General features: G+C 42.8%; 1 pseudogene; it reads right to left on the reverse strand.

Moving 5' to 3' along the window:
* Positions 1–3,744: 3,744 nt before the first annotated feature.
* The window catches only part of LOC134457493 (metabotropic glutamate receptor 4-like), a 74,201-nt pseudogene continuing 52,330 nt past the window's right edge, over positions 3,745–25,615 (reverse strand).

Below are 25,615 nucleotides of genomic sequence, written 5' to 3' on the forward strand. Positions count from 1 at the left end.
AGAATTAGTGACTGTGTTTTTTTTAATACACACCTAATTGGACTTGGACAATAATGGTGCAGATGTCTCAGATGCTGAAATAACAAGAAGCCTTTGAGACAACAGCCCTTAAACCTTCATCTCATAGCTTAATTGAGAGGCCCATCGGCGATTCATCCAGAGGACCTTTGATATTCATTAATGTGGACATGCAACAACAGACCATTGATTTCCTTTAATCCATCCCGCATGTGCATATAAAATGGAGGCAAATGTTGAAGTGGTGATGATGACCACAAACACTGTCTGTATGCACTCTGCCTGATGAAGGTCTAGGACCGAAGGCTCGCAAGTCAAGTAAAGCCTTCCACAAAAAAGACCTGAAGTGTTTCTCCTTTTTGTACAGATTTTTTTTTTAAAGAAAATGAACTGTGAACCCAATTCCACAGTCAATGAGCTCTAATACCCAGGACCACCATCCACCATCATCACTCCCACCACCCTCCACTACTGCCGGCTCCCCAAGCCAATTCAATGAATTGGGGTTCCAGACGAGGAGCCTTTGGCTGCAAATTCAATACGCTGTGCAAGATCTCTCTCTGGTTTTCAATTACACCACCCGCCACCAGCACCAGGCCACCGTGGTAATGGAGGGGAAGGGGTGAGAAATTAGGGAGATGGAAGAGCACACAGCATGTTTAAGTCATGCTTTTATGAATGGCCGACCGCAATACACCACTAAATATAAGGAGCCTCCTTGTCCTGAGTAACTGCTCACTGCAGACAATTTAACATTAAGTAAGTACATAGTGTATCGTCCCCTAACAGAATTTGAGTGCATTTCTTTATTATGACTGCCAGATCTCAAGCACTTAAATTTGGACCTGATAAACAAACTGTGTGTGAGCCTTTTTACTGTGTGCTTTGAGACCCTTGGTATTTAGTACTTACACATGCACACAGTTGGACAACCAAAATTAAAAATGTCACATTTCCTTACAAGGTGAAAACTGGAGTAAAGCATGATGCCTTCCGTTAATGTGTAAATACAGCTGATGCGTTTTTTCCTCAACTACAGCAGCAGTGACGTAACCTTTTCATTCTATTTGATGATCTAAAGGTAATCAGATTTCGCATGGCATTTGATGTGACAGTTCAAATTCCCATTATTGTTTTTTTATTCACCCCAGTTTGAAAAGCAAATACATGAAATACACAGAGATGTATAGTTACTCATTCTCATTCTTTGTGCACGTCCTCTTTGTGCCAGATGTTTTAAGGCTATCTCCATATTGCTTGCTGTCACAGTAACTGTCATGAAGGCAGTGGAATTGCTTTGTCTCTGCTGGGTTTAGAGTATTATGTCACATTAAGAACTCTAATTGGAATTGAAGACCATGACCATCCATTGGGTTCATCTACATAATGCATGTACAGTATATGCAGCATGCAGACACTTCGACAGATGACATCAAATATGAGCTTTCCAGCACATCACATTACACCACATTGCTGTTGCACTACAGTTGCAGGGCTTGACATTATTTTTTTTGCTCAGTTTTTGCTCACCTGGCACAGTGGCTAATGACTTTCCAGAGTTACTAACCATTCAGCCTTTCTACCGTAATTGCCACAGTTTTGTTGTCAGTAGTTTTAGACTTATTTTCTTTACCATACCGTACATCCAAGCTCAGAAGATGAAGAATCAAAAAAGATGATCAGTGAAATGAACATAGTGTGTTAAATAAAACTACCTACTTTAATCAGACAAATAGAATGTGAATGATCTTTCTTGATCCTAAATGCAACACAAGGTGCAAAACAGGAATGCTACTGAGATACGCATGTCGTACCCAAGAATAAGTCAAAAGTGGCTAGTGAGACTGAAATGGTTATAGCTATGGTCTTATTTTATCCACTTTTAGCCGGTTTGGCTAAATGTGTGTGTTGTGTTGCCCATGTAGTGGTGGCAAGGAAACTATTGGGAAATGTTCAATATGCCCTCTAATGTATCTATATGCTGCCTCTCCCATGTCAAGCTACTATAAGCCGCCAATCTCCCCCACCCCGAAGGCTTGGTCGAGCGCTTCATGGGATCTGATTACAGTGCAATGACCCCCATTTGCACTTCGAAGCACAAATCAGATCTTATGTCATGTCATCTCACACTTTCTCAGGAAGCAAGGATGTGTTAAAGCACTGCCTCTCCTCTCTCATCCCCTCTCAACCCCTACCTCCTCCACATCACCTCTCATCCTGTCCTCTACTATTCCACCTCATTCCCCTGATAAAGTACATCTGCATGTGGTTTAAGCACTTCGAACAGGGTGATGAGGAAAACAATATTTTTTATTTTCTGTTCAGTTCTTTTTTTTGCGGAGCTGCTGCTTCATAGCAAATGTGCTGTTGGGTTCAACAGACACCTAATTGGGGTCACAGCTCATGCGGTAGAGAACAAAAGAAATAAGGAAATCAGAGGGATTACAAGTGAGCATTAATACACAAGGATAGCCAACCACATTGCATTGCATTGCTCTGCGTTTGCAGCAAGAAAAAAAGAAGGGGCCTTGGTATTTTCCTTGCCATTCTGAGCTTCTGGGTGCGAAGGCATAGTTGGTTTGATTGATGTGGCTCATAATCAGAAAGATTGTCAGTCACTGCTGAATGGGCTCCTGTCAGTTGTGGAGAAAATTACCCAAAAGGTTATGTATGGACCACGGGCCAAATTAGATGCCGCCCAATTGACCACTGAATCTGCTAGTGCCAGTCAGCTCATTTAGACAGCTTTATTGTTGTTGTGCTATGTAGACCGCTCCGTTGTTTTTCCTGTTCCTTTTCAGTGTTATTACGCACATTTTTAGGTTTTGCCTAAATGTGTGCTGCCTGTACACAAACATAGTCCTTTTTCATGAATATTTAGCACCACCACCATCACTTTCAAGTATTCGTTAAAAAAATACTTTAATATTTCAATGTTACAGCGAGTGTTCAGTAAACCAGTACAACATGGTCATTGTCATCCTTAACGACAAACTTATATTAGGAACTCTGCCTTAAGTGATTGAGATGACTGAGAGTAATAATACAACATACAGTTCCTCTCCTTGGCAACTCACAGTGCCATGCAGCAGCAGGAGTATGAGCTCTGAATATCTCATGACGCTGCTTGTGAGTGGACCAGAAGAACTCCTGAATTATAACGCTGATCGTAAGTGCAAAGACACAGCCTCTGCATCTCTTGCTGAACTGGACATCGTCCATTGGCACAAACAGCATGTAAGTATGACCATCATCTTCTGCGTTGTTTTCATTTGAGCTGTTTTCTGCTCACTGCAGTTGTGCAAAGAGAAAACACAAATTTGGCACAGCTTGTCAGTCTACTCCAGATGCAGAGATGCGTCAGTGTGTGTGTGTGTGTGTGTGTGTGTGTGTGTGTGTGTGTGTCTGTGTATGCGTGCGTGTGTGTGTGTATGTACATGAGAGAAATGTTTTCAAGCAAAACAAATCAATGGTGGTTATTGGTTTGGTTCACTTTTTTTTTATTTGCCTAGGCACAGTACACACACACACACACACACACACACACACACACACACACACACACACACACACACACACACACACACACACACACACACACACACACACACACACACAGACACACACACACACACACACACACACACACACACACACACACACACACACACACACACACACACACACACACACACACACACACGGGGTATGAACACAAAAAAAGCTTCAGGAGTTCAGTGTTGATGTAAGAGACGGTTTTGTGGCTGGGGCCTCGAGTTTCTTCCCTGAGAAAATATGAAAAGCACAATTTCAACACAAGATGAGAATTCAAATATAAATTAGTAACAAAGACTTTTAAATTGACGGCAGATGCACTCACTCACTCACGCACACTGATGGTCTTGTCTTGATGTGTAGTTCCATGGCGACCTCAGCTTAATATCATGTAAACTGTAAGTTCCCTAGACCTACTGCACCCCCCATCCCCACACACACACACACACACACACACACAAACATACACACACAGTAGCAGAGACATACAGACTTATCAGTGGCGAACTCTGTCAGAGGATAGGCAGTTCACACACAGTCTTCACTAGCTTCTCGTTGGTTGAGTGGTATGGCCCTGCTCTTGTAGCAACGGGTTGCTTATTCTACCATTGAGAAACAATGACAGCAAACCGTTTGGACAGGGACATGTATGAATTCTCTCTCTCACACACACACACACACACACACACACACACACACACACACACACACACACACACATACACACACACACACACACACACACACGCACGCACGCACGCACGCACGCACGCACGCACACACACACACACACACACACACACACACACACACACACACACAAAGGAGACAGAGGACAGTCCCCCATGAAAATCATCACTCACTTTTTTGCTCCAAGTCCTCCACTCTTTTTTACACCTCCTCTCCGACCATCCCTCTTTGATGATGATGATGATGTGGGCACCATCCTGACAGTATGAGAGAACGTCCCTGCAATCCTCCCTGAATACAGAATCTCTGTCTACCTTTCTGCTCACTCACTGTCCCACTGTTAAAGGCACTTTCTCAATCACACTTTTGACCTTAACAAGTCACCACGTCTAAAGTAATTTAACTCACCACCCCCCCCATTCCCTTCCCCTCTCTCTTTCTCTGCCTCATAAACCCACATACACAGACACAAGATACAAAAAATGAAGACAATAACTCAACTCAATCAGACAACTTCCACATACCCCACCATCCTCATCGCCTCAGTAGTATGGCATCACTCACAATCAATAGATGTGTAGTGAGATAATGTAGACATGGCTATGTCTCTGTCCCTCTCATCTCTCCACAGAAGCATGAGCAGGAGCATCCATGTCGTGGCCCAGTGATGGAGTGCTGCAGTTAGTCCACATGACATGATGACATTAATTACAACACAGCCTTCTCTACAGTCCTATTTGGAATAATTATTCTTATGCCTGAAAGCATGGCTGTGCCCAATGAAACACAAAGAGAGAGAGAGAGAGAGAGAGAGAGAGAGAGAGAGAGAGAGAGAGAGAGAGAGAGAGAGAGAGAGAGAGAGAGAGAGAGAGAGAGAGAGAGAGAGAGAGAGAGAGAGAGAGCAAAAACTAAGAGAGAACCCAAGCAACCCGAAAAAAGATGTTACAAGAAAGCTAAGAGACCTTGAGAACACAAACAGTGATACAAGAGCACAGAGAGGAGGCGAGAGATCTTGCAAACCTTGGAGTAGTAAATGTCTGGAATGACTTGGTAGATAAAGGAGTGCACACCTGAGAAAAGAAAAGAAACTTCAACATTAAGCTTTGAAGAACAGTTTTCGTCAGAGCGGCAATGGAGTACTTTTTGTTATATATAATATGTTTATTAGGCAAACCATCAAAGTAATACAGGCAGATATATCACAATTACATAGGCCTACCATAGTTTTTTTTCATTTTTCAAACAACTTAAACCATACCCCTAACACACCCACCCCCGACCCGCAATGGAGTACTATATTCTATATTTTTTTTCTTTTTAAATGGTAAGCCTCATGGTTTGTTTATTGGGATCTTGTCTTCCATACACACAACTGTTATCAATACAACCAGCTGCTCTCCCTGAGGGCAGAAACACAATGTGTGGTACTGCTGCATTGTGTGAAAACAATCCATTTTTTGATGTTTGCTTCTGGTGCTGCAGCAAAATATCCATTTCTCCTCTTCCCTGGTTGTGTGAGAAAACTGAACATGAAATCAGGATGTAGGGGGCGCTGTGTCACAGCGCGCTAAGTCCCCCACACTTGGGCTTGCATGCCCATGGGGACCCCTGTTGGAGTCCGGACGGGGTCATTTCTCAACCCCCATCTCTCTCCACACTAACTTTGCTATCCTATCCAAAATAAAGGCCCAAAAAGTCAATAAAAATATCTTTTGAAACGAAAAGAAATCAGGATGTAAGTGAGGAAAGCACTGCACTGCAGTGTACAACGTTGTAGATCTGTGTGTCATATGATCTTCCACTACATTACTATACCAATTATTAAGCAATGATGATGCATTAGAGTAAGCACCATTGCCAACAAAGACGGCTTTTCATCTATGATCATTCCACACCACACCATCTGATCATAGTGCTTGTAATATATCCAATTAGTCATCACGCATCGTCATGTGTCTAACCTTGCCTATCGCTCTGCCCATCACCCCATTTCCTTTTATTCTCACACAGACTGTCCATGACCTTTCCTTGACTACAGCTGCCATCTTCCAGCGCTCTGAAATGAAATTCATTGAAATGAAAGGAAAGGAAAGAGGGTGGAAGAAGGGGGTGGTTTGATTGATATGTGTACTGTATTGAAGTCATTATAAAATATATGATGAGAGGGGCCTTGTAATCCCAGCCCCAAACAAAGGGCCTCCGTGGCTCTATCCTGAGGGCCACACTCATTAGAGCTGGGCTTTGATTGGCTCTCCTTCTTTACAGCTGGGGCTTAATTTCCCCTCATCCTTGTATCTGTCGAGTCCTTGACGATGGGAGACTAGAGGTGACACTTACAGTAGGCTACCATAGAGTATGCCTGGCCAAGTCTTCCTTGCCCTTTGTTCCAAGCCCCATTAACCTTTCCGTTCCTCTTCATTCTTCACCTTTTTATGGTCAATTACAGACTGGATCACAATGGGAAGAAGGCTATTAAACAGACTGGGCAGCTTGATCTGAGGATGAGACTGGGAGTGATGCGCTTGTGAGTATATGAAACTCCCCCCTGGTGCTTAAACTGAGCCCAATTCATTTTTTGTGAGAATACATTCATTAGTATATATGTTATTTGAATAGCAGAGATGTGCCTTGGGGCTTGTGATTACCATGTGAGCAGCACCAACTCCGCTCCTTTTCAATCTGATGGTGTGTTATGTGTAAATGTCACGACAGATGAGATACAGGAATGCTCAAGAGGGAGATAGTTAATTAGATAAATAAATGTTGAATAACTCTGTGATGTGCAATTGTTCCCAAGGGATAGAAGCTTCTAGAATACAGCATGTTCTGAGAACTTTCATTTCTACCATGAAAGACTCGATAGACCAAAAGAAGTTTAAGATATTTATTGAAACACTGAAGTATGCAGTAGTGATTGTCTTTGGCGTAGGCCCCCGCCTGCTTAGAATAATTCAGATGAAGAATGCGCATATCCTGCCGATGGATAAGGCAGGGGGCGAGAGCCTACCCCCCCCTCACAGGACGGGGACCAACTGGTGACGGTGGCTAGAGGTGGTAGCATTCATAGCAGATTAACGAGAGGACCATCGACCTGGGACCGTGAAGATTAGGGCAGACGCTCTCAGCATCCTCGTGGTGGCAAGGCTGAAGGGAAGATGCCTAACTGCGTCGAAAGCAGGGACGCCTTGCAGATCCTCCTCATGGGACGAGGACGGGCCAGCAATGGAGGGTGAAGGGGAGGTGGTGGGAGCGTCGACACCAGTGTACTCTAGTCAGCAGAAGAGCAGAGATAGACAGAGGGTTTATAAATGAGCGGGCAGGCGTCCTATTGGCTCCAGGCAAATGAATGAGAATGCAGGGGAGAGGGTGTGCCTAAGAACAAGAACAGTGATTGGTTAGTTAATACGAGGGAATAATTGAGCTGAATACCGTCTCATCTTCCTGGCAGAACTTAACGCCTTAGCTTACATTTCAGATGGAAGAGAAAATAACACAACATACATTTGCATTTTCGATAAAGCACTTTCCACTGAACTCCCATATTTCTTTATTTTAATTTAGCTGCCAACTTATCTAACTACCAAACTGTGAGAGAAATTTACTTGAAATGTATTTATTTTATTTTTGTCACTTTCCACAACTGTGGTGGTTGAAGTGGTTGAATTCTGTTTGCATGTTGCAAAAACTTGCTTTAGGGATTTCCCAATTTTACAAAAAAATCCAGTGTTCCAATGTATGTATGGCTATGTGGGATGTGTGGGTGTGTGGGGTGGGTGCAAATGTGTAAGGTGTTTGTTATTGTTATATGACGTGTTTGTGCACCAAAGTGCATGCACTCACTCAACCTTTCTGTTTTTGTCATGATTTTGTCATGCCTTGTAAACATTTGAGCACAGTAGTAGCGGCATAGCATAACACCAGACGGATACGTGAAGACAAAGTGAAGTAAAGCGATGGTGGCTTTAGCATTGGCCTTTGCCTAAGCGTTTGAGAGTAATTAATCAGGCAGTCTAAATGGCCCCTTTCAGAAGGCCTTCCCCGTGGTTAATTGGGCTTCAACAGCAAAATGGATTAATGGGATGATTTATTCAGGGAGAGGGAAGCACTACTGCTGCTAACGCCACACCAGGCAGCCCCCATCATGCCAGTCCCTAAGTGCCACTTGGATGAATGGCTTCCTCTTGTACCCTGAGTCCCCTGCCTGGACTGGGCTGGCTGGGCAGCTGAGAGGAAAAGGTCATGGCTCTCCACAGCACATAGATACAAGATGGTGGAAATGAGGAGATGGGAAAAAAACAATCAGTAGAAGTGCACAAGATGAGGTTGAGGAGGGGTGTTGTGTCAAGGTCAAGGTTGACTGCTATTGTCGCAATTTTGTTGTTTACAAATGCAAAACAAGAAAGTGGAGTCATAATTGGGGGCTTCACCGTTTCAGAGCGACACTGGCAGGACAGGGTCAGCAGCCAAAGTGGAAAACCTGTTGCCACAGTGAAAAACAACAACCAATATCACAGAGAAGTCGGTTGAGGAAGGGTGTGGGTGTTAAGGCAGTGTGGAATGCCACTGCCAATACTTTCATGTTTGAAAAAGAAAAGAAAAGAAAATCAGCATACAGATCACCTCTCTTGACCATTTAACATGACTTGGATCAATGAGAATCTTTACAGACATGCACACTGAGTTACATTCAGTTCATAAAAGTTTATCTAATGGTCTTAATATTCGTTCATCCTGGCACATAAATGGGCTGAAAATCTTTGGGTGGAAGTACATAGGATGGCATCGTCAGTCTATATAAATGTTATTATGTAGCTAAACAGAGACATTATATAAGCTTCAGCTATTCACACCGCAAAGGGAAATAGATAAATAATAAGGTCTTTATTATGCATGGCCTTCTCTGCCTCCAAGATGCTGCATTTGTCATCGAGTATTGAAATTGTAGCCACAGGTCATGGAAATGGCCTAATAACAGTAATATTGTAAACATAAACAAAAGAGCCGGGTGGGAAGATAGACGGGTGGCATTTGCTAGGGCTGGAAGGAGTCTATCAATAGGGTTGCGGTGGGCTGTACCGTGAGTCGTAATCCAATGGGGTTGTGGTGTAGTGGTGGTGGTGTCCTCCAGTGGGGTTGTGGAGTAGAGGCTGCTAGTGGTGGTGGGGTGCCGGGTATATATTTTCCCGGGGCACAGGGTGCTATTACCCACAGATAACCACACGTTAATAGTTAATGGTGCCAAGGGGCCTTCTGAATTACAAATAAGCCAATCCATCTACCCTGCAGCCCTGAAGGCAGACCCCTGCCTCCAGCCACCTCCAGCACTTTTGAAGATCCATCAATACACTGCTGCCACACTACACCACCCAGTACCCTGCTGGCTGCTGCAACCGTGCGGGGCTATGTATTGCCTACCTCCATTATTTTGGTTGGCTCCTTGAGAGGCAGCTTCATACTCTGCACTGACTAGAAGCGTGACAAGATGGGTTTTTTTTTTTAGCTCTCTGCTGCTGGGATGTTCGATAAAAACCTTATTTACTGTGCACAGCTTTCTTGATAAATGTACTGAACATACTATTTTTTAGTTATTATTTGTACAGCATTGTACGTGCTCTATCAATCTATTGTTATCTATTCTATTTTAGTCCAACCCACTGTTTCTTCTTGTACATGTGCTGGCTCCAAACTCCACCTTTCTGTACTTTATACAGTAACAATAAGGGCTTCTTTTATACTTTATGTAGGCCTACACAAGCTAAAAGCAGTTTATTATTATGTTGCTTTATGTATATGTGGAAGCATCAGGATGAGAGGGTGTAACAACGCATTATGCAATAACACCGCATTATAGCGTAATAAATTATTACATAATGCTGTGACAGTCTACGCATTTTAGTAACCTTTCTATGCAAATGTGATGTAAATCAGACGCCTCTTTCCTCCACAGGTGGGTGTGCCCATTCAGGTCCAGCCAGTCCATGATAAATGCACCCATTAGTGTATGATTACTTTATCAGCTTCACAAATTGCCGCATCGCCACCTATCTAGAGCAATTATTTGAAGCATTAGCTTCCTTTGAATAGTAATTAAACTCGCTCATAGCCAGCCGGTACATAGCCTTTAAATACTGTGACAATGTGGGTCCGGCATTATATATTCTCTTTATGTATGGTAAATCTCTTGCCTAATATGAAAACACTGTCACAGTATCTTTACATTGCCACAGTTGGTCACAGGTCAGTGGCTTGAATGAAAGAAAACCTCAGGAGGATGTGAATTGTAAGAATTAAGAAATCTGGTACAGTACGCAACATCTTTAATGTTAATGGGAAATGTTTGTGTGCATGACAGTTTTGATATTAACTATATATTTCAGAGCAACTGGTTGTAGGCTATCTGTGGTGAACTAGCTTTAAAAACAAAAGGCACTGCCTCCAAAGTCATCAACTTGGGTAACTGGATCCCAAGATTCCATTCTACTCTGTTTTCATATGAGCTTAGCGACTAGCTAATGAGTGTTTGTGGTCCAATAATATACAGTCATCATCATTGTCCAGAGAGAAAAAAAAATCAAAATGAAAAAAGCACAGTGCAAACTGTGTGATATTTTTTATTTTTATTTATTTATTCATTTTTAAACCCAACAAATTAAGCAAATTGGTACATTTTCATTTTCGGAGCTGCAATTAAGTCTGAACATCATCAAAATCAACTTTTAATTGAACTGTTTTCTTATTGTGTTGCTAGGGTAGGCTTACTACATGTATGCATTGTGTACCCTACCTACACAACTGTATTTTTATAGCAACATTTCATACAAGGCATGCAATCTGACACAAGTTCAAGTATAAAGGAAACAACCAGAAAATCAGAAACCAGAACCAGAAAACAACATTCAAGAGAATGTATTAGATGGACATACATGGTTGTTTTGCTTTTTAGTCACATTATACAACATAAGAACACAATTTGTTGACTCAAGTAATTTTGACTACTCGATGTAGTTTGATCAAGTTGAGGTAACAAATCTTTTTTATTATTATTTGTGTCAATTCAACTTAACTTGAGTCAACTTAAAGGCAATTCTGTTGCACCTACAACTATGAGGTGACATTTTTTTCTAAGTACTTAGACTAGAAAATAGACATTCAAAATAAAAAATATAAAAAACATACAAATGTACAAATAAATATACAGAACAACAGAATTCTGAGAGATCATGTTGCAGCAGCACAGTTGCAAAATCAGTAGAATATAACATGTTTCATCTACTGTTGGACAAAACACCTGATCAGACAACTTGCCAAGCAAAATGCCTAGCTCTAGGAAACTAGCTATTTGGTTAGCCTAATTGCTGATGGTCACTCCAAAGTATTCTGCAGGTGTCATAAAAGCAAGCTGTTAGAAGCTAGACTAAAGAGACGTTAAGTCATGTCAGGAGGGCTGTGTAACAGGCAGCATAACAAACATAGCCTAAACCTCCCACATGTGCAAAAACAATCAAGCTACATGTAAATTATGTTGCTTCTTGCCACATAATTTCGCATGGAACGTGGAAAGTGTAAACAAGAGAAGGATTCTCATATACGAACTAGACTGCCTGTGCAGTCGCCTTCGACTGCTTAAGGTATATCCCCGAAACGCGACGCTTCCAGTCCCCCATCATTCCTACCACTCCCGTCCACCATTTCGTAAACGTATATGATACATACAGACGTGACATGACGTGCATAGGCTTAAAACCAAACGACTATTGTGAAAATGAAGCAAAAAATGGGGCAAATGGTAATACTGTTTTAATGGTTCAGTGGATATACCACATTAGGTACAGTGTAATAACCAGTGTAACAATATTTAATACAATGTAATTTTTTTACTTACATCATGTGTTTGTGCGTAAGTGGTATTACATGGTATTGCATATTGTTACACTGGTATTACACTATATTACATGGTATTGCATACTGCTACACTCGTTATTACACTGTACCTGATATTGCATACTGTTACACTGGTATTACACTAGTATTACATGGTATTAAATATTGTTACATTGGTTATTACACTGTACCTAATATGGTAGATTCACTGAAATGGTGAACCATTAAAATAAGGTGTTACCGGGCAAATCAATGCACCCAGTCAGAAGTTATGGGCCAAATGAAAATTCCGCCATTTTGAAAGTGTTGTCTTCCAAACTCGAATCAGTTCATGAACCTACCCTAGAGCATTCACACACAAAATCTGGGACAAATCCATCCACCCGGTCAGTAGTTATGGGCCAAACAATAATTCGGCCATCTTGAATTCAGCCATCTTGAAAGTGTTGACCTCCAAACTCGAATCAGTTCATGAACCTACCCTAGAGCATTCACACACCAAATCTGGGACAAATCCACCCACCCGGTCAGAAGTTATGGACCAAACAAAAATTCGGCCATCTTGAATTCAGCCATCTTGAAAGTGTTGACCTCCAAACTCGAATCAGTTCATGAACCTACCCTAGAGCATTCACACACACCAAATCTGGGACAAATCCACCCACCCGGTCAGAAGTTATGGACCAAACAAAAATTCGGCCATCTTGAATTCAGCCATCTTGAAAGTGTTGACCTCCCAACTCGTAGCAGTTCATGAACCTACCCTAGAGCATTCACACACCAAATCTGGGACAAATCCATCCACCCGGTCAGAAGTTATGGACCAAACAAAAATTCGGCCATCTTGAATTCAGCCATCTTGAAAGTGTTGACCTCCAAACTCGAATCAGTTCATGAACCTGCCCTAGAGCATTCACCCAAAAAAATCTGGGACAAATCCAAACATCCGTTCAAAAGTTATCGCGTTAACACGAAAGACCTTACGCGGCGGCGGCGGACGCGGCGGCGGACGCGGCGGCGGCGGCGGCGGCGGTGCACGCAAAACCATTACATCCCCGACGCTCCGCGTTTCGGGGATATAATCACTCATGTGCACATCCACTCCTCCTACACCCGAAGCTCGCACACATACACCCAACATAAACATATTCTGTCAGCATTATTGAAATTACGTTGTTTTTCATATAGACAGCATGCTCATCAAGAAACATCTGAACACAGTAACACCCAACCACACATTTTTCATTAATTATATTTATCAAATAGTTTTTAGTTTCATTTGCTGACATAATACAACTCTTGTGGCAATGTGCTATAATGTATCTCTGCATTGGATGTAATAAGTCTTTGATATAAAATAGAATAGTCCCAGGGGTTATTTCTGACAGAAGCACTTTTGGCATAGATCATCACCTCACACAGCACCCCTCTTTTTCGATGATATTATGATTGGCTACACCGTGAAGATGGATCAATGGGCTGCCCCATCTAAATAATGGGATAGTCTCTAATGGAGAAAAAAACAAAACTACAACAAGAAACACAACAACAACAAAACAACAGCATCGAGGAAGGATTTGGGGCAGTATCACAGGAAGTCCCCGACTAGAGGATCACTGGTCTAAGGCTCAATTCGAAACAGGGAAGGCAGCTGTCCTTCCAGTGAGCTAACTGGACATCGAGTCATGAAGTGTGGATCGAAACGAAAAATTGCTTTATTTCCTCCCTCGACAGTTGACTGCATTTGTGGGCGTAACGGGGATATTTGAGGTCAGCATCAGATGCTGACTTCGCTGCCTTGGTACCCAACATGCTGTGCGCCACCTCCCTCTCAACCGGAAACCCGAAAAACAAACATGGCTACTGCCCAAGCTACTACCTTATCATACTCTTTATTCTGACACTTATGTATTAGATATTTAAAATCGAATGGATAAATCAACATTGTAGTATCTAAATATGCTGTCGCTAGATCTATTTATAGCCTATTTTACGATTCCGCCGTCAGACGATCATTCACCGTTCAAATAGCATGCGTAAGCTAAGCAGTAACGTGATGAACGTAACTCCTGCCATAGAATCGCCGTAACATCAAATGCGCAAGGCAGCGCACTCGTTAGTGCCGTTCGTAACGGCTGCCTCATCAGCTAACTTCACCTATCTGATCCGTGACCTGTTTATGTAGGAGGAGAGTCATCGAGTCACTGCCTCCCGTTTCAAATTGAGCCTAAGAAACTGCACAGTTCACACTTTAAACTTGCTGATTGGAATTGACCATGTTCTGTAGGTAAATGTTTTTCTGGAGATGATTCTGGATATGTGAGATAGTATTGTTGCGTTGCATGTGCTGTGAGCCAAAGGAAGGAACATTAGCGTTGGCTTACCGAGGCGATGAGTCTTTGAATACGGCTAGCCCCCGCCTTGGCTCTGGGGTCCGTTTCTCGATTCTTGTCGTTGCTAACCGTCTTAAGACCGTCTTAAAACAGCCTTACCATTCCCTTGGATTTAGTGGTGAGCGTCGTTGTCGAGAGAGAGTTGAGTCGCTCTTATGAAGGACTTTGCTAACGACGATAGCAAAGACGCTTTCGAGAAACAGACCCCAGGTTTCCGGCTAGCCCAAGCTGTGCGTTGTCTAGTCCAATCAAATGAAGGAGTAGGTCCACTTGTCCTCTTCTTAACTCCCATTGTTCCACCCATAAGTTCAAGTCCAACCGTAGTCATGTTGCAGGCGGCAGACTCTCACCCTGCTGCTGCTTCCAAGTGTGACAATTCTCCCAAGCCTGTGCACCTCCACACCTAAGGGGCGCAACACAAAAACAATGTTGTTCTTCACTTGGGCTGAGTCAGGTGTGTCATTATGATCATGTAGTGTACTTGACTTTTCCCTGACCTCTCCTATTGAGAGTTTGTTAAGACCGCCTGGCTCGAGGCAGCCAAAACATAAAAGGGAGACCACACCGCAGCGTCGACTTCACATGATACGTACATTATACAAGTTTCAGCATGGTGCATGAATATAACGACACCGACCTAAAGGGAATCCCCATGCAAATTTGAACGGAATCCCTGCCCACGCCACAAACTACATCACTGAACAGACGATGCTGAGGGGGTTCCCCCTACATGCAGTCCGTGAGCTAACTTAAACACTCATGTACAGGTGTTTCGGCTACGGCATTTAAGAAGCCTACCGCGAAAAAAAAAATATGCCCAGGATAAAAACTCTGGACTAGACAAGCCCCCAATATGTTAAGACCACCTGGCTCGAGGCAGCCAAAACAAAAAAGACCACAAAGCAGCGTTGACTTCACATGATATTTTTTATTTTACAAGTTTCTGTATGGTGCATGAACGAGAGCTCATGAGAGAAAATGACTGTCGTGGTGGCGCTGAGAGAGAGGGAGCCGCAGGAAAGCCATCACACTTATCCAGGCCGCAATCAGCCACCTGGCTCTCCGGCATCCTCCCACTCCAGCCTCTGTTGAAGGAAAACAATCCAGAAGGGCGGAGCACAAGGGTTAATCTGTCAGAATCATGGAGGTAGTATAAAAATACCAGCCATTCGTCAAGTTAAAAAGTGGTGGGGACATCTTAAGATAACCTCAGAAGTGTTATGGACATGTCCCCACCATCCACACCATAAACTACACCCATGTACCTTTTACTCAGAGAGCAAACTTGACTCTGTGTCTGTGCTAGGATGAACTTAGGCCTATCTTCCATCAACAGCTTTCCACCACTGACAGGAGTTTTCACACTTTATTTGTTATCACTGTTTACAAATAATACCAAAAATCACAACTTTCAGACACAGAAAAGTGTTGAATACTGCTTCCTCTCCCTATTCACAACAGTTGAGCACAAACACACGCACACACACACACGCAGCACACACACACGAACACAAATGACTCGTGTCCAGGCTCATGCCCAGCTGGCCTCTGCATTGCACGTGTTGGACTGTTAGTGAATGCCAATTCCTCTCCACAGATACACATGCACGTACACACGCACACAGACACACACAAACACACAGACACACAGACAGACACTAAGATAGACAGACAGATAGACACACAGACAGACAGACACACACACACACCCTCACACACACAGACACACACCCTCACACCCTCACACACACACACACACACACACACACACTGTAGTGTCTAGACTCTTACACAACTCTGACTTGGCCTCTCCGTTGGGATTGAACTTGTTGACCATGGTGGCAGCAGAGGCGAGAGGAGAGATGATTAAACCATAGTAACAAGCCATGCTCAAAAACATGGAAACCATGAATAACCATGATCCATGGTTAGTTCTCATGGTAAAATAATGACTAAACCATAGTCAGGAACCACTGTTTTCACGGTTACCCCAAAAGAACCATGGATAAGCCATGGTAATACTATGGTTCATTCAGAGTAGATGTAGGTGTTAGAGCAAGCAGACATACAGGCACACTCAAGCTCAGCGAGATGGTCAACTTGGTGTACATCTGGAGGGAGGTAAGACAAGGAGATCAGGGGGTCCGTTGAGCAAGAGTAAAAAAGAAGGAATAGAGAGAGGGTGGAGAGGGAAAGAGAGAGTGCACAAAATAATCAAAAAGAGAGAGAAAAAAACAAGGCAAAGAGAGAACAAGAAAGAAAGAAGTGAATATAACAAGAATAGATGGTGAGACAGAAAGATAGTAAAAGACTGTGTTAGAGTGTAGGTGTGTGAGAGGGTTAGAAATAGCTGGAATAAGAGGAGGGTAAGAGAAGGCGAGAGAGAGAGAGAGAGAGGTGAGAGAAACGAGAACCAGAGTGAGAATAAGTGAAGTTATTATTATTTTATGAGCCCTCTGTTGAGTATGGAGGTCTGTAGACCTCACGTCTGTGCTTCTCTGGACCTCCTCAGACCTTAACCTATTTAGAGACCACCTACATTCACACTTTTGTTCTCCCAGTATATGCACACCCACACGCACACACACGCGCACGCACGCACGCACGCACGCACGCACGCACGCACGCACGCACACACACACACACAGACACACACACACACACACACACACACACACACACACACACACACACACACACACACACACACACACACACACACGCCTTCTCTCAAGTATGCAGGCAGGTCTGCAGCCTCAAGCTCAGGTCTGTTTCTTTCTTTGGACTTTCATAGCTACCAACCATCCTCTCCACACACCTCAAAACACTCCTGCATCGCGCTAGCGCACACACACACACACACACACACACACACACACACACACACACACACACACACACACACACACACACACACGCACACGCACACGCACACGCACACACACTCAGGTACATGCAGCTGGAGAAAACAAACAGAGGTGTGTGTAATACATAAACAACACACATTGCAAATGCATCTTTAACAACAACAGGAAATATGTGATTAGGCTTTGGCCTCCTCTCCTATAGTACTCAAGTCTCAAGAGGAGCTGCTGCATATGTGTGTGTGTGTGTGTGTGCGTGCATGCGTGTGTGTCTGTATGTACATGAACGAAATGTTTTCAAGCAAAACAAATCAATGGTGGTTATTGGTTTGGTTCACGTTTTTTTTTTACTTGCATAGGCACGGTACACAGTACACACAGACACACACACACGCACACAGATATAGGCCTACACATGCGTATGCATAGACGTGTATGCGTGTGCATGTGAGAGAGAGAGATGCAGAGAGAGAGTGTGTGAGGGAGAGAGTGAGTGACAGTGGGAGAGGGAACAGCAGTGTAATCCTTGGAGAAGATTATGGCTGGCCTTTCTGCACCTCAGCAGAATATTGGCCCAATTGGCCCACACACACACACTAACACACACACACACACACACACACACACACACACACACACACACACACACACACACACACACACACACACACACACACACACACACACACACACACACACACACACACACACTCACACTGTTCCTATCTCTGTGCAACAAGACGGCTAACAAGCAGGTCAGAAACCTTCCAACAGACCCATACACACCCACAAACACACCCGCGCATGCACGCACACACACACACACACACACACACACACACACACACACACACACGCGCACACGCACACACACACACACACACACACACACACACACACACACACACACACACACACACACACACACACACAAGCCTTCTCTCAAGTATGCAGGCAGGTCTGTAGCCTCAAGCTCAGGTCTGTTTCTTTCTGTTTTCTTTCTTTCTTCATAGCTACCAACCATCCTCTCCACACACCTCAAAACACTCCTGCATCGCGCGTGCGCGCGCGCACACACGCGCACACGCACACACACTCAGGTACATGCAGCTGGAGAAAACAAGCAGAGGTGTGTGTAATACATTAACAACACACATTGCAAATGCATCTTTACAACAACAACAGGAAATATGTGATTAGGCTTTGGCCTCCTCTCCTATAGTACTCAAGTCTCAAGAGGAGCTGCTGCATATTGTGTGTGTGTGTGCGTGCATGCATGTGTGTCTGTATGTACATGAAATAAATGTCTTCAAGTAAAACAAATCAATGGTGGTTATTGGTTTGGTTCACGTTTTTTTTTACTTGCATAGGCACGGTACACAGTACACACAGACACGCACGCGTGCAGATATACACATGCGTATGCATAGACGTGTGTGCATGTGCATGTGAGAGAGAGAGATGCAGAGAGAGAGTGTGTGAGGGAGAGAGTGAGTGACAGTGGGAGAGGGAACAGCAGTGTAATCCTTGGAGAAGATTATGGCTGGCCTTTCTGCACCTCAGCAGAATATTGGCCCAATTGGCCCACACACACACACACACACACACACACACACACACACACACACACACACACACACACACACACACACACACTCACACTGTTCCTATCTCTGTGCAACAAGACGGCTAACAAGCAGGTCAGAAACCTTCCAACACACCCATACACACCCACAAACACACCCGCGCGCACACACGCACACGCGTGTTGATGTGACGTGTGTTAGCCCTGTGGCCAGATTAATTCTCTTGGCTGTGTAGATATCATCACAGTGCCTCGTTGCAGAAGCTGAAAGCAGCTCTTTGAGAAATCCTGCAGCCGACACCATTGAGGTGTCCCTCAAAGAATAAAGTGTGTGTGTGTGTGTGCGTGTGCCTGTGTGTGTGTATGTGTATGTGTGTGTGTGTGTGGGATGTTTCCAGCGAAACGTCGGAGTCTAATCTCCCTGACGGCTACTGTCCCCTTTCTTCCCTCAAGCCCACTGTTACCACCCATCAGTGATGACGACAGTTCTGAAAGAGTCCTCGAAAAAAGTTTCCTTTCCTTCCGTTTTGCTAAAATTACTTCCTTGTTGTTTCATCATCCGTACCTGCATCTATTTTACAAATGTGTTTTATTTGAGGATTTATCTCGAGTAGTTCAGTATGCAGAGCACTTCAGTCTGCATTCATGGAGAGCTGCATACAAAGTATTGCAGACAATACCAGATTTGTATCTCATGAGAAACGGAAAGATGAGAGCTGAACTACACTGAGTGGGACATACAGTATCCTGGAAGACCCAGGCACATATTTGTTGCTGGGTTTTTTAAGATGGTGGTTGGTCTTGTGGTAGATAATAGATTGATATTTTCTGAAATGGTGGTAGGTATTAGGCTGAATGGAACACAGTATCTGCTGAGAGTGCCTTGTGCACATTCTGTACAGCTGTTGTTTTGCTCTTGTGGTGGAGCTGGTATCTAACAAAAACAAAACAAATCAAATAATCTAGGATCAAAACAAAGAAAGTAGACAAGGGTCCTCCCATGCCGAAGATCACAACAGGAGAGATAGGAGATGCTGAGGAATTAACTGAGAAAAACTCACCGTGCTGCACATTGAATTGAGATGAGTTTTCACTGACTGGCAGATGCAGACGGACGATTCAGAAATGGTATTCTCTGCGAATTTGGGTTATTTGTTCTCAAAAGTGAGTTGAATGGAACATTACATAACATTTCGTACCTTACATTTGGCAGACGCTTTTGTACAAAGCGACTTACAACCGAGGATATCATCACAGCAAATATGCTGTATTTCTACTGATTGAGATGATTCTTGAGCATAATTCTTACATTTGGCATGGCAGATGACCTTGGTTCTATGGTACTAATTCAAGTGGAAATCATACAGAATGTATGTGCTTGGACCCTCTTTGGGTATAGAGGGCTTGGGAATATAGTTAATACTCGTGACATTGATGAATAAGTGGAGGAGGTGACAAAATAGTAAAAGATGTTAAAAAGGGTGTTAAAAGCAAGAGTTAGGTAAGGTAGGCCTACCTAAAAGTTATTAGGTAAGAGATGTTAAAAGTAGAGAAAGAAGCTAAAAACTAAGGAAAGAGGCTAAAAGGGGTGAGAGGTGAGTAGAATTAGTTATGTTAGAATGTTAAGTAGGAAAGCTTTTTCGGTAGAGATGAGTCTTCAGCTTCTTGAGGGTTGAGAGGGATGACCCTGCTCTTGTCTTGCAACTGGTATCTTCTTCCACCATTGAGAAACAATGACAGCAAACTGTTTTGACTGGGACACTTACATTATGAATTTACACACACACACACATAGGCCTGTCACGATAATAAATTCTGCTGGACGATAAATTGGCCGAGAAATTATTGCGATAAGCGATAATATTGTCTTCTCTGTCATTTTCAAAATATATGATGAAATATGATGAAATATGGTGGGATAAAAATGTGAAAGCACCATTTTTAATTTTGAAAGCGTCGCAGCAGGGGGTGCTAGATAGAGGGGTAGATGGAGAGCTAGACAAGGTAGACAGACTGAAAATTAAAAGTACACCAACATTTAAGCATCATTGCACTGAGTGAAATGTGCCTATCGATATTCAGTCTAAGAGAGAGTGACGAGGAAAACAAAGAAGCATGCAATAACTTATTGTGGCAAAAAAGTTATCAAGCTTGTAAAAACCTATTGTACGATATATTGACTTATTGAATATTGTGACAGCCCTACACACACACAGGGATGGGCAAAGATACAGTTACATGTATTTTCAATACAAATACAAAATACTCAGCAAAAAATGTTACAAATAAGATACAAAATACATAACTGTAACAGTATCTAATATCGAAATACAATATTTTGTATTTTCAACACACAAAATACACAACAAAATACAACAAAAAACATTGTGTTCAAAAATTACCAATTAGACTTACACAATGAAATTAATTGAAAAATGAAATGATGATTAGAAAACAAACTAAAGCTCAAACAAGAAAGAAAGAGGCCCTGCTGTAGGCTAAATACGTATGTATGCCCTTTATCATCCCAGTGGGGAAATTCATGTGTTGCAGTGGTATCATACATGCGTGCAACTTTGGCAAAAATACTGACGATGACGTACAAACACAAGACCAAAAAGTTGAATAATACTATATAAGGGAGATATACTGTGTGTCATCATAACAAATTTTTCAAACAGCTTCCCATTCCAACGTTGGCGATGGGGCCGGTTTATGAGGCCTGCAAATGAGAACATCTCTCAACTGGACACCCTTCACTCTTGACTTCATTTGTCTGAATTAACATGTCAGTGCCATAAGAATAGCAAGCATTTCTGTGACAAAGTAGAGATACAAGTGCTTTAAAAAAAAAAAAGAAAAAAAGAAAGAAAGTGCACTATAGGATGGTGGCCAGACTGAGTAGGTATTGCAACTATACTGCTCATTGAAACTGTGCTCCCCATAGCATGGAAGCCAGAGTAGGTATTGCAACTACACTTGTTGGCTCTATGAGTCCATTGCAATATGCGACCTTGCTTCCTCCACTTGTGCTTCTGGCCTCGCCCCGCCTCCTGGCCCCATCCTCCATGGAGAAAACAATTAAGTTTCCCAGCTGTCAGCCTAACCACAACAACTTTTAGGGGACTGTTTTTCATTCACCATCCCAATTGCAAATGAGACAAAGACTTTACAATTGAGCTTTTGTGAGATATTTAAATATAATGCTGTTGTCAGTGATGTCATCCCGACATTACTTCCTGGTACAAGGCCACAAGCAGAAGTTGAGGAAGCAAGGTTGCATATTGGAACGCACTTGGCTACAGCTAGTTTTAAAACAATATGCACAGTTAATATCTCAATTCTACACAAAAGGCCCTAAATGGCACACTGAAAGCAAGTTTGAATGACATGGGGAAAACATTAACACCTCATTGAGGAATGAATTAATGGCGGAATTCTCCCGTCTCCACTTAAGTCAGTTTTACGCACGCATTTTTTACGCGGTCTTATCTTGCGCGTATTCTCCCCTCTGGAACGTCGCCACACCCCTCGCGCTTAACTCAGAAAAACAGCGCGTAGCCCAACATAGGCGTGATATATGCTAAATGGGGGGATGAGTCTCTGCCAAGTTCATCAGTTGTGGCTACAAAGAAACTATGGAGCATGGATTTTCTGATCAACCATGTGAAAACCTCGGCAGTCCATTGAGATCCAACACTGAACTTTAACTTTGAATTTAAAACCACGTGCCAAAAGTCCTCTTGCAAAAGCGTTCCAAAACCTAACCTCCGCTCCTTTTCACAAACACAAGGCAAGTATTGGAGGTGGGATAATGAGATGGAAACGCGATGTGTCCCTTTGGCGGGAACTCAGCTGAGCGTTTTGGTGCGCAACAGGTTGATTGAAATAATAAACATGATTAAACGTTTTGTTAAAAATGGAGTTTGGCGTGTTGCCTGGACAATTCCCATGCTGATCATTCCCACAGTTAAACAAACACATTGTAGGCCTATTTGCTGACTTTTCAAAGTGTTTCTCTGCTGCTCTGTACAGCAACGTGACATTAAAATAATTGGAAATATGTGGATCTCAGCTGTCCGTCAGCATATTACACTTAGGCTACATGCATGCTGAAGAACGAACTAAGAAATTGATCGTCATGAAAAAAACGGAGACGTTATATTCTGTCGCAGACATGGGAATTAATTGGACATGGGCATGCAATGCCAAGCCAGGACTTAAACGCGCAGCTGATGGGGTGTAATCGAGACCAGAAGCGAAATGCCAAAGACATGCTCTGATATGTAGGCCTACCTTTTACGTTTAGCTGTAATGACATTCAGGAAATATTTTTGCCTCACAAAAACAGATAGGACAACCTGTAGCCTACCTCAGTATGTGGTGGTTTTGTATGTCGGGCATCAGTTCAGAAAGTTTAATAGGTTACATGCACATATGCACGAGTTCCAATAAATCACAAAAGTGGAGGAGTTGAAATAAAAACCCTTTACTTAACGTCGTGGCTACAACATAGTAAAAATGGTGAAGGTTGTTTTTGAATAGGCATACTTTAGGTGGCTGTGAGGACGACTGGAACAACGGTCTTTAGTCTGACGTGCCTTGTCAATATAGCCTACTTGTGCGCATGGTGCAACCTGCAACGATGTTTTTGGTTTTGGTTACCGTCCAGACAACATGATGATCCTCATACTGATTAATTAATTAGGCCTACCTGCTTTTGTTTGTAAGTTCATCGATATGAGAACATGCTCTGAGCAGCTGGTCATATTTTGTCACAATTAATGTAGGATGAAATGTGGAACTGTGAATGAATTACGATTTGGACTCACGCTGACGGTAAGGAACATCAACAAAGCATACCGTGTAACATGTTCAAAATGCGAGCCAAGTGAGCATCAAATGCAATATTACATTTTACCTCATAGTGGCGCTCGACCTTACGACAGCCCTTTGATGCGCGTAAAGGCAAACACGCTTAAGTGGACGGGAGAATCCGCTTAGGATTGATTAACATGGGGAACTCCCTGATTTTGGCCTGGCCCCACCCAAAGTGCGCAAGTGATGAAATTGCGCGTAAGCCTCGCTTACTCACTGGCTTGAGTAAGCCCGGAGGCGCTGTTGTGCGCTTTTTTTGACTTAAGCGGGTGGGAGAATTCCACCCTAAATGATTAGCCAATCACCTTCAACCAAATTGAACTTCCTGTGCAGTCAAGGCTTAAGAAATCCAAGCATGTGCCTCCAATTCAGCTAGGGGCATTCATATACTTTTTAACCTATAGCACCATCTTGTGTTCATATTGTGTAATAACATTCTTTAGAACAAAGTATTTGTATTTGTAGTTTTGTGAAATACACAAAATACTGGAGGAAAGTATTTTGATACAAAATACAAATAGGCCTACATGTAATTCACTTATATGAAAGAAAAATACAAAATAGTATTTTGTATTTCAAAATGTATTTCAATTAGATGTAATAGCAATACTGCCCATCCCTGCACACACACACACACACACACACACACACACACACACACACACACACACACACACACACACACACACACACACACACACACACACACACACACACACACACACACACACACTGTGACAATGTGTCATCATGGTATTCAAACATATTTTCCATCATTCATTGACTTGAATCAGTGAATCGTTAATTGATTGGTTCAGAAATCTGTCTTAAGTGTGTGTAAGTGCTGCACAATAACACTAATAGGCCCATTTACTGAGGAAGACAGAGCGATGTTGACATAAACAGAATTAAGCACTTATCGTATAACAAATATGAAGATATGCATGAAGAGGTTGTTACAAACTGGTAGGCCTATTAGTTAAACACAACTTGATATTTTGTCAGTGGTATGATTGTGACAGCATGACATGAAGGCTTTATCAAGCTTTTCCATATGCCCAGTGCTATATATCTCATATCTGCTGGTGCCAGCATTCATAAATGTGAACACACTGCCATATTACGCTGTTATCATGAGTGTTTATCCAGGTGCCATACAAACGTTCTGATGGCTTTAACCAAAGGCATCCACATCCAGAAGAACAGTACAGTAATAAAGTGTAATGTGACAGTTTGTCTTAAATGCTCAAGATGAGGAGTCTGGAGCATGCAGAGAGCGTGCCACCTGTTTATGTGGCACAGTCGGACAGGCAGTAGAGACAAGTGGTAATTGCCATCTCTGTCAGCAGCCACCACTGTCTCACAGCGCTTCCTCAAACAAGCCACTGTTAGTCACCTGCCATCTACGCCACAAATATACTTTATTTCTCTCTCTCTCTCTCTCGGTCTCTCTCTCTCTCTGATTCTGTGTGATTTGTCGCCAGCTCCACCACAGATATTTTATTTATCTCTCTCTCTTTCTGATTCTATGTGTGATTCTTCTGTCATCTCCACCACAGTAATCGTCTTTTATTTCTCTGCCAGGCTTCCCAGTCGTTCCTTCACTCACTCACACCGGCTCGTTTATTTCAAAGCCTCATTAATTCAGTGACACACACAAACACACACAGGAAGAGAAGCACACAGATAAACAAACAATGACGAATACACCCACACACAACACACCACACCCCCACCCACACACACAAGCA

The sequence above is a fragment of the Engraulis encrasicolus genome, chromosome 10 (genome assembly GCF_034702125.1).
Source record: "Engraulis encrasicolus isolate BLACKSEA-1 chromosome 10, IST_EnEncr_1.0, whole genome shotgun sequence".
NCBI classification, from domain to species: domain Eukaryota; kingdom Metazoa; phylum Chordata; class Actinopteri; order Clupeiformes; family Engraulidae; genus Engraulis; species Engraulis encrasicolus.